This window comes from Dasypus novemcinctus, chromosome 8, assembly GCF_030445035.2.
Source record: "Dasypus novemcinctus isolate mDasNov1 chromosome 8, mDasNov1.1.hap2, whole genome shotgun sequence".
NCBI classification, from domain to species: Eukaryota; Metazoa; Chordata; class Mammalia; order Cingulata; family Dasypodidae; genus Dasypus; species Dasypus novemcinctus.
Genome location: NC_080680.1, coordinates 127,471,383 through 127,479,865, shown reverse-complemented (window position 1 = coordinate 127,479,865; position 8,483 = coordinate 127,471,383).

The following is an 8,483-nucleotide window of genomic DNA, read 5'->3' as shown; positions in this document are numbered from 1 at the left end:
CGCCCCACACGCAAGGAGTGCGCCCCATAAGGAGAGCAGCCCCACGAAAATTGTGCAGCCTGCCCAGGAATGGCGCCGCACACACGGAGAGCTGACATAGCAAGATGACGCAACAAAAAGAGACACAGATTCCCAGTGCCGCTGACAAGAATACGAGTGGACACAGAACACACAGCAAATGGACACAGAAAGCAGACACCTGGGGGGGAGGGAGAAATAAATAAAAAGTAAATAAATAAATCTTTAAAATAATTAAAAATTTTAAAAAGTAGTAAAACGCCCTCTTGTTTTTCTTCCTTTCTCAGGACCGATTCTGACTTCCCGGTACTTTGAAGGGCGTGAGTGTGCACAGGCTGCTGTGAATGTCAGAGGCTAAGTTCAGCCTCCTCTCTTCCTTCAGCCTCTCGAAGCGCCGCCCAGTTCCCCGGGCAGGGCCCGTCCCTTCTCACGCATCCTTAGTGTGTTTGTCAAGTCCTTATTTTTCTATTATAGGAAAAGCACATGTTCATGATCTGACAGATGTCTGAAAGCTCAGGAGGAAAGTGAGAGCTGGAAAATGTGCTCATGAACATTTCTTAAGCAGCTCTGGGATTCTAAAAACCAGTGGAGCTGGTTTTCTATTCACCTAATTTTAGAAGTTTCCTCTTTGCACGTAGTTCCCTGAAAGACACTGACCAGACCTTCCCAGTCTTGCTTACAGGAATAAGGCAACGTCTCAAAGCGAGACCAGGCAGAACAGTGTGACTCTAACTTTTCTCGGAGAACCCTCGAGCGGCTGGCTGAGAAAGGAGCGGCGGAGGCCGTGCCCCTGCACAACCTCGTCCTCACTGTGGCCATCAGCCCCCGAAACCAAGGACGAGCGGAACGTGCTCGAGACGGCGCAGGACTGACAAGTTGCACGTACCCTCCTCACAAGACCCTGGCGTCACTTGTGTTTCTCCCCTTTCCTTTTTTTCGCCTATAAAAACCATAGCTCCATTCTCACACTGAACTGGTTTCTCAAAGATTCCCCCAGTTCTTGCTTGTGCTCTGGCAATAGATCGCCTTCTCACTGAGAGACGTGCTTCTCCTTTGTGGCTCCAGACTGCGTGGGCCCTTCCACTGGAAGTAGCCGTGCTGACGGGAACAAAATTAACCACCACGTGGAACCCCCCGTTTCAGGTTCCTGGCTGCCACGACAAGCGCCACGTAACGCGTTGGCTCAACACAGGAACTGACTGCTCCGGGGTTCGGAGGCCGGAAGGCTGGAGGGGCTGGGGCCCTCGGCTCTCCCGTGGCTGGACGGCGTCCTCTCCTCTCTCTCCTGGTCACGCTGGCGTCTGGCTCCCAGCATCTCCCCGTGGCTTTCTCCCTATTAAACCGCAATAGTAGGATCAACCTGGGCCACACCTTACCTGAAAACCGCGTCTTCAAAAGGCCCCACTTCCGTGGGTTCACGGCCACGGCCACGGCATTAAGCTTGAGAAGTTTTCCTCTGGGGTGCACAAGTCAACTTGCCACACCCACCATCCTGGGGTACCCCTGGTACCCCTCAGCCTGGCTCACAGCACACACCTTTCTAAATTTCCTCTCCCCTTTATAAACAAATTTTTCTTATGGAAGAAGTAGCATATATACTCGGTCAAAAACATCTAACGGTAAGAAGGGTTTTGTAATGCCCGCCAGAGCCCCCGTTATCCCACCCCCAGGCCTGCCCAGCAGCCCTGCAGGTTTCTCCCATTTGGGGCCCAGGCAGAAGTGGACATTTTGTCTGCCGGATGGTGGCCTACGCCTCCGCACCGCAGGTTTCTCACTCGGGATATTTTGAAGGTCGTGTCCTTCGATCTCGTTCTTCCTCTACAGTTGCACAGTATCCCACTGCATGAGAAACCAGAACGTATCTCACCAGTGTCCTGAGACCAGACGGTGTGATCGTTCACTGACGTTGTTTTTACAAGAAATGAGCACAAGCGGAGCCACGCCGCCGGATGGATTCCGTGGCAGTTTGAGGTTCTTATATGAATCCGAAATAGAGACAGATCATATTTTCAATCTGTTCCTGTGGGTGTGGTACCTTCCGATTGCATTATGTCGGGCAGAGGACCCTTTGATTCGATTACGGGGTAGCCTCGATTTAGGGCTTTCTGTTGCCCCGCGTCAGCCAGGCGTGCGTCAGCGTGAGCCTCCCCCCTCTTGCTGGGCCTGATAAACCGAGTCACGGAGAAAAGGGCACAGGAAAGGGAGCTGCCGAGTTTGATCCTGCAGGTGAGAGGAAGAAGTCCCGTTTCACCGCAGCAGAGCTGCAAGGAGAGCTGCGCCCAGAGGCTGGAGGAGGCCGGGCCCACCGAGCAGCCCAAGGCGACGCGCCCCACCTGGTGGCCCAGCTGAGCTCAGACCTCGGGAGGAAATCGGAGCACGAGACTGACGGAGGAGGCCCGAAAGAGACAAGCCCCCGCCTGGTGCCCACAGCGCACCCCGCAGGGACCGGCGGCCATCGCGCTCCGCCACGTGGCCGCCGACCGCGGGAGAAGGCGCCCCTGAGGGTGCCTGGCGCAGGCTGGTCACGGCCCGGGCGCTGTTGGCTTTTACCCCAGGGAAATCCCCTTCACAAAAGCCCGTGTCTGGCACTTGGCGTCAGCAGTGCTTTGGCAAATAAGAAGAGAGTCCTCGAAACAGAATCGTGCAGTTAGAGACAGACGTAAATGCTGCAGGAGCGCGGTCCACGGAGGCCAAACCGCGTGCACCCCCGCCATCGCCCCCCAGAGTGCCCGCCTCCCGCCCCGCAGCGGGGCGTGTGCCAAGACGCGGCATCGCCACCCGCCTGTGTGAATGACCTCTCGGTGCAGTTTCGATTTGCATCCACTGCGTCGTGCCCAACGCTGAGCAACTTGCCTGGGGTTGAAGAGTTGACGTGTCCCTTCTCCACGGAGTGTCGGCTCCCGGCATCTCCCCATTTCCTATTAGGTTCTTTACCTGTTTTTTTTTTTTTCACTTATTTCACCACCACCCCCAACTGTCTGCTCTGTGTCCACCTGCTGTGTGTTCTTCTGTGATCCTATCCTTATCAGTGGCACAGGGAATTTGTGTTTCTTTTTGCTGTGTCATCTTTTTTTGTTTTTTAAATATTTTTTTAAGATTTATTTATTTATTTTATTTCTCTTTCCCCCTGCCCCCCCGCCCCAGTTGTCTGTTCTCTGTGTCTATTTGCTGCATGTTCTTCTTTGTCCGCTTCTGTTGTTGTCAGCGGCATGGGAATCTATCTTTCTTTTTGTTGCGTCATCTTGTTGTGTCAGCTCTCTGTGTGTGCGGCGCCATTCCTGGGTAGGCTGCACTTTCTTTTACGCTGGGTGGCTCTCCTTACAGGGCGCACGCAGGGACACCCCTGCGTGGCACGGCACTCCTTGCGCGCATCAGCACTGCGCATGGGCCAGCTCCACACGGGTCAAGGAGGCCCGGGGTTTGAACCGTGGACCTCCCATAGTGGTAGGCGGACGCCCTAACCACTGGGCCAAGTCCGCTTCCCCCTCTCTTTACCTTCTTAAAAGCTCAGTGGTCCCACTCATCCAATGCCCCTCCCAGCACTCCAGAACCGCTCACAGGGCCCTTCTGAGGCCCACTCTCACAGTTGAACCACCTGTCTTTTTCAAGGTGAAGTGCCACATTTATTGTAGTACAAGATTTCCTCCATGTTCCTTAACCATTTAACATGCAAAACTGTGCTCCCATTTTATTATGTTCCCATCTTTTTTACGTGTTACTGATGGAGTTTTAAAATCTTGTGCTCCTAACCCCGTTTTTCCTACAGCACAGTGATTTTTAGGCACGCATGTGTCACATTACAGTAGAAATAACCGTACAGTAAATGGAAAATAGGAAACACTGAAAAATAGTAAGACTACAGCAGTAATTACAATAAATCTAAGTTGGCTATTCTTCCTAGCTTCAAGATAGACACTTAGATTGGATTTTTAAACTCCAATAATACCTTGTTTACAAAAGATATGCTTGAAACACACAAATAGAAAATTTGAAAATAAAAAGATGGAGAAAATTTTACCTGTCAAACATGAACCAAAAGACTGCTGGGATTTCTTGTGGGACTGTTTGCCTGTTCTGGGGGTTTTTGGTACACAGGTTCTGAGCACAGTTAATTTAGGTTTCAGGATTTCACTTCCGTGTTATTTTAAAAGGTGCTAGCCTCTGATTTTGCAAAGCCCACCCACCAGACTTCCCCAGTTCCTGTGCCTCAAGGGAGTGTCCAAAGACTGCAAATGGAGTGAGGTTTACCATAATAAAATGGAAGAAAATGAGCAAGCAACAAGGCCGAATAAAAAATTACCAGGCAAATTCGGAGGGAGAGAGAGAACTTCTAGAGATGAGGATTTGATGACTAGAATCATAAACTTGGTGAATAGTTCTGGAAAGCAGGTGCACCGCAGCTGGAGAGAACGTGGATCTGACCATGTCACCCAGAACGCAGCCCAGGAAGACAAATGCAAAGAAGATACAAAAGCGAGATTAAGAGACCACGAGACACGGAGTAGAGAGGCCTGATGGACATCCCACCAGATGTCTGAAAGAGGACACGAGGAGGGAAGGGATAACGCCCAAAGAGACGACGTCAGCAATCGAAAGACAATGACCCTCCAGTCCAGGAATCCCAGTGAGTTCCAAGCAGGATAAATTGGAAGAAATGCACACTCAGACGCATCGAAACGAGAGTGCAAGACACCAAAGACAAAGAGCAGCAGCCAGAGAACAGCAGCCCGCGCCGTGGAGAGAATCGACGTGGGGGGAACGGCATCTTCAGCCGTGAAGAGAAAATAACCGTCGACCTGGAATTCCGCATAACCTGAGGATCCCTCTTCCAAGAGCGAAATAGTCATATTTAAATAGACGAACCGCACTGAGATACGCATCAGGAAGGTCTGAGGTTCAAGAAGAAATGGAAGCAGATGTGGCTCAAACAGATGTGGCTACCATATAGGAGGTCCAGGGTTCAATCTCCAAGTGGAGAGCTGGCCCACGTGGCCAGCTGGCCCGAGCGGAGAGCGGGCACACAAGATGACACAACAAAAGGAGACACAGAGGAGAGAATAAGAGACACAGCAGACCAGGGAACTAAGGTGGTGCAAGAGATTGAGCACCTCTCTCCCACTCTAGAAGGTCCCAGGATCAGTTTCTGGTGCTGCCTAAAGAGAAGATAAACGGAAGAACGCACAGCCAAACAATGAGGGGAGGGGGAGAAATAAATAAATAAATCTTTTAAAAAACGAAAATAAATTTTTTTAAAAAGAAAAGAAATGGCCTGGAAAGGAATTGTTATGTGTGTAGATAAGCCTTGGTTACTCTAGAAAAAAAATTAAAAACAGACTCCAATGTATCATTTTATACCAGAGAAATTAAATAAAAACGGAGAGGAAGTACATAATTTTCTAGGAAAACAGAAGCTGCTGAAATAGGTCAGGGGTAAGTAGAACGCCCAAAAGGCTGGAAACCACAGCACCGAGCCCTGCCGGGCACAGACGAGGCCCCTGGACCACGGCCGGGCGCGCCACGCCCCCAGCCCCAAGGCGCAGCTCTCCAGGGAGAACAGACGGAGCCTCGGAAGGAGGGCAGAGGCCGTGCCCCCCGTCCTGCCATGACCAGGGCCCTGGGGCAGACTCAGGCAGCTCAGCCGAGGGACAAGCGCCCCACGGCCTCCCCCGGCACCCTCGGGGTCAGCCACACCTGCCTGGCTCCGTCTTGGGACCCTGCCTCCCGGGGAGAGGGAGCCCAGCGCTTCCCCAGCCGGGCTGGCTGAGCCAGGGGCGCGCCCTGCCCGGGTCCCGGCCCCATAATGCCCTGTCCTTGGAAAGCGCGGCGGAGCGGCTGGCTCCTCACGGCAGCCAGGTCCGTGCCCGCTGCACCTCTCCAAACCCCCGCCCCGTGCACTTGCGATGACGTGAAGCCCCTGAGCTGGCCCCGGCGCGGCCGCCTCCCAGGCCCCCCACCGCCCCCACTCGCCGGCCTCTCCCGCCTCCCCCCCCAGCCCCCCAGCTGCTCTGCGCCTGTGTGCACCGGCCCCCGCTCGCCTGCTCCTTCTCATAAACGCTCTGTGCACGGGGGCCGCCTGGACCCGGCTCAGGTGCCCCAACGCCCGGGCGCCCGCCGAGCTTGCCCGGCTGCACAGCGCGTCGCGCCTACGCCTGCATTTCCTTGCCCACGTGTCCCCGGCCAGGGGTCTGCCCAGGACAGACCTCGATCTGACGCTCCGCGGCCACGCTGCGCCAAGGACGGCGCACCCTGCACGGCCTCCACAGCATTCGCAGGACGCCTGGCCAGCAGGGAGTGCAGACTTGGGGGCCAAGAGGAACGGCGCGGAGCCTGGAGACCCCAAGTGAGGGGCCAGCTGTGCGCCGGCAGGCAGCAGGCTAGGGTGAGAAGGGGCCACGCGGGCGCCAGCCACGCCCACCCGCCACCCTCTCCCTCGGTGGCCCAGAGTCACAGAGGTCCGCTCCTTCCACTGACCGGAGCACTGGACTCTGAGCGGGAGCTGGAAGGACAAGGACCCCACGGCCCAGAGACATGGGGCTGGGGGAGGGCTGGAGCGGGCATGGGGAGGGGGGGACGACGGCGCTCTGCCCCTGAGACACCGCCACCCCCCGCTGCGCTGCAGGAGTGGAGCGGACAGTGTCCCTGCCGTCGGGACACGTCGCCCGGAGGGGACAGGAGAGCCCTTTGCTCCCCGATGCCAGAGGATACCTGGAGGGCGCGGGGAGGGGGCCGCCTTCCCTGCCTGAGCCGGAAGCAGGCAGGGTCGCTCTGCTTCCCCCACCCCCACCTTGGCGCACGCCCCCTCGGGGGTCCCCTGCCCTCCTCTGGAAGCGGGGGTTGGGGCTGCCCCCCTGCCCAGGGCCCAGAGAGGACACAGGCCACTCCAAACCCCCCAAGGCTGTTGGAGGCCACCAGAGGCCCCTGGACAGACAGCAGGTCGTAGTGGGGCCCCTGGATGGACAGCCGGTCACGGCGGGGCCCCTGGATGGACAGCAGGTCGTAGTGGGGCCCCTGGATGGACAGCAGGATGCAGCGGGGCCCCTGGACAGACAGCAGGTTGTAGTGGGGCCCCTGGATGGACAGCAGGTCGCAGAGCCCTGGGTGACGGCGTGAGAAGCATTTGGCTTCAGGGTGACGCTGTCCCCAGCCGGGCTGCCTCCCCACCTGGCTCTTGGCTGAAGCAGACGCAGGAAGCTGCTGGGGAAGGGGGAGGGTCGGCCCTTGGCCTGGCTGGGGGGTGGAAGGAGAACCCCTGAACCCCAGGGCTTGTTCCACTGGCGGTGTGTCCTGGGGGCCCTGTTGGACAGACCCTGGATTGTGGAGGTTGCAAGGGTGCTGCCCGCGGGAGGGGCCTCCTCGGGGCTGCGGGGGCTCTCCTGCCAGAGAATCACGGGGGCACAGGTGGGGGCAGCTACCTGGACACCCGGTCCTGCCTGGGACAGGGGTCCCTCTACTGCTCCCTGCACAGTGATCCGTCCGAGGGCCGTTTCTAAAGCCTCTTTATTAGAAGTCACCAGCAGGTGGTCGCGGAGAATGTGGGGCGGAGGACAGGAGGAAAAGGGGATCCCACCGCGAACCCCAAACGCTCCCCTCCCCCACACATGCCTGGAGAGCCTCCCTTCACCCAAGGTCTGGAATCCTGTGGACCCCAGCCCGGAGGCAGCACTGGTCACCGTGCGGCGGGAGGGTCTGCTGGGCGGCCGCGGGGGTTCTTGGCCATCTAAATGGGAAGGAGGGCGTTCACAGTCTCAGCAGGCACAGCTCAGATAAAGCTGGCCCGGGGGAGGCAGAAGCCACCCCCCACGTCCCACAGCCCTCGGGGTGGGGGGGCAAGGCGGGGCCATCACCGGGGGGCTCCCCGGCCGGGCGGTGGACAGCAGAAGCAGCCCGGGGTAGAGGAGCGCGGGCGCTTCGTGTCCTCAAGGAGGCGGGAGGCAGGGGCCGCCTGCGCAGGGTCTCCTGGGGGCTGGAGTCTCCAGCCCGCGCGGCGTCCAGAACGCGGCCGCGTCGGAGCTGCCCGAGTGGCTCTGCGGGACGTGCGCTCCCTCCTCCGGGCAGTCGGCAGGTGGGCGTCCCTCCGGGCCCACCCAGCCCGGGCACCCCAGGTGCTGCTGGCGCCAGCCGCCCGGGGGTCCCAGGCCCAGAAGTGAGCCCGCCCCAGGCGGACCTGTCTCCCCAGGGGTGGACTGAGCACAGTGGGGTCCTCTGCGGGGGCAGGGGCAGCCTCCACGAGCGGCTGGTGGCGTGGCCGCGGGGTTTGCAGTTACACACCCCAGGGGGGGCTGCCCTCAGCGCTGCGGGAGGCCCCTCCACCAGCCAGGGACACGGCCAGCCAAGCGGGGTTCGGGGTACCAGGGCTCCTCCCACCTCTGCACTGGCTCCTGCAGGCGCTTCCGCCAGCCCCCGGGGGAACTCAGGCTCAGAGCGCCCAGCGCCACGCTGACCGCTGCCCGCGGCCGCCCTGCGGG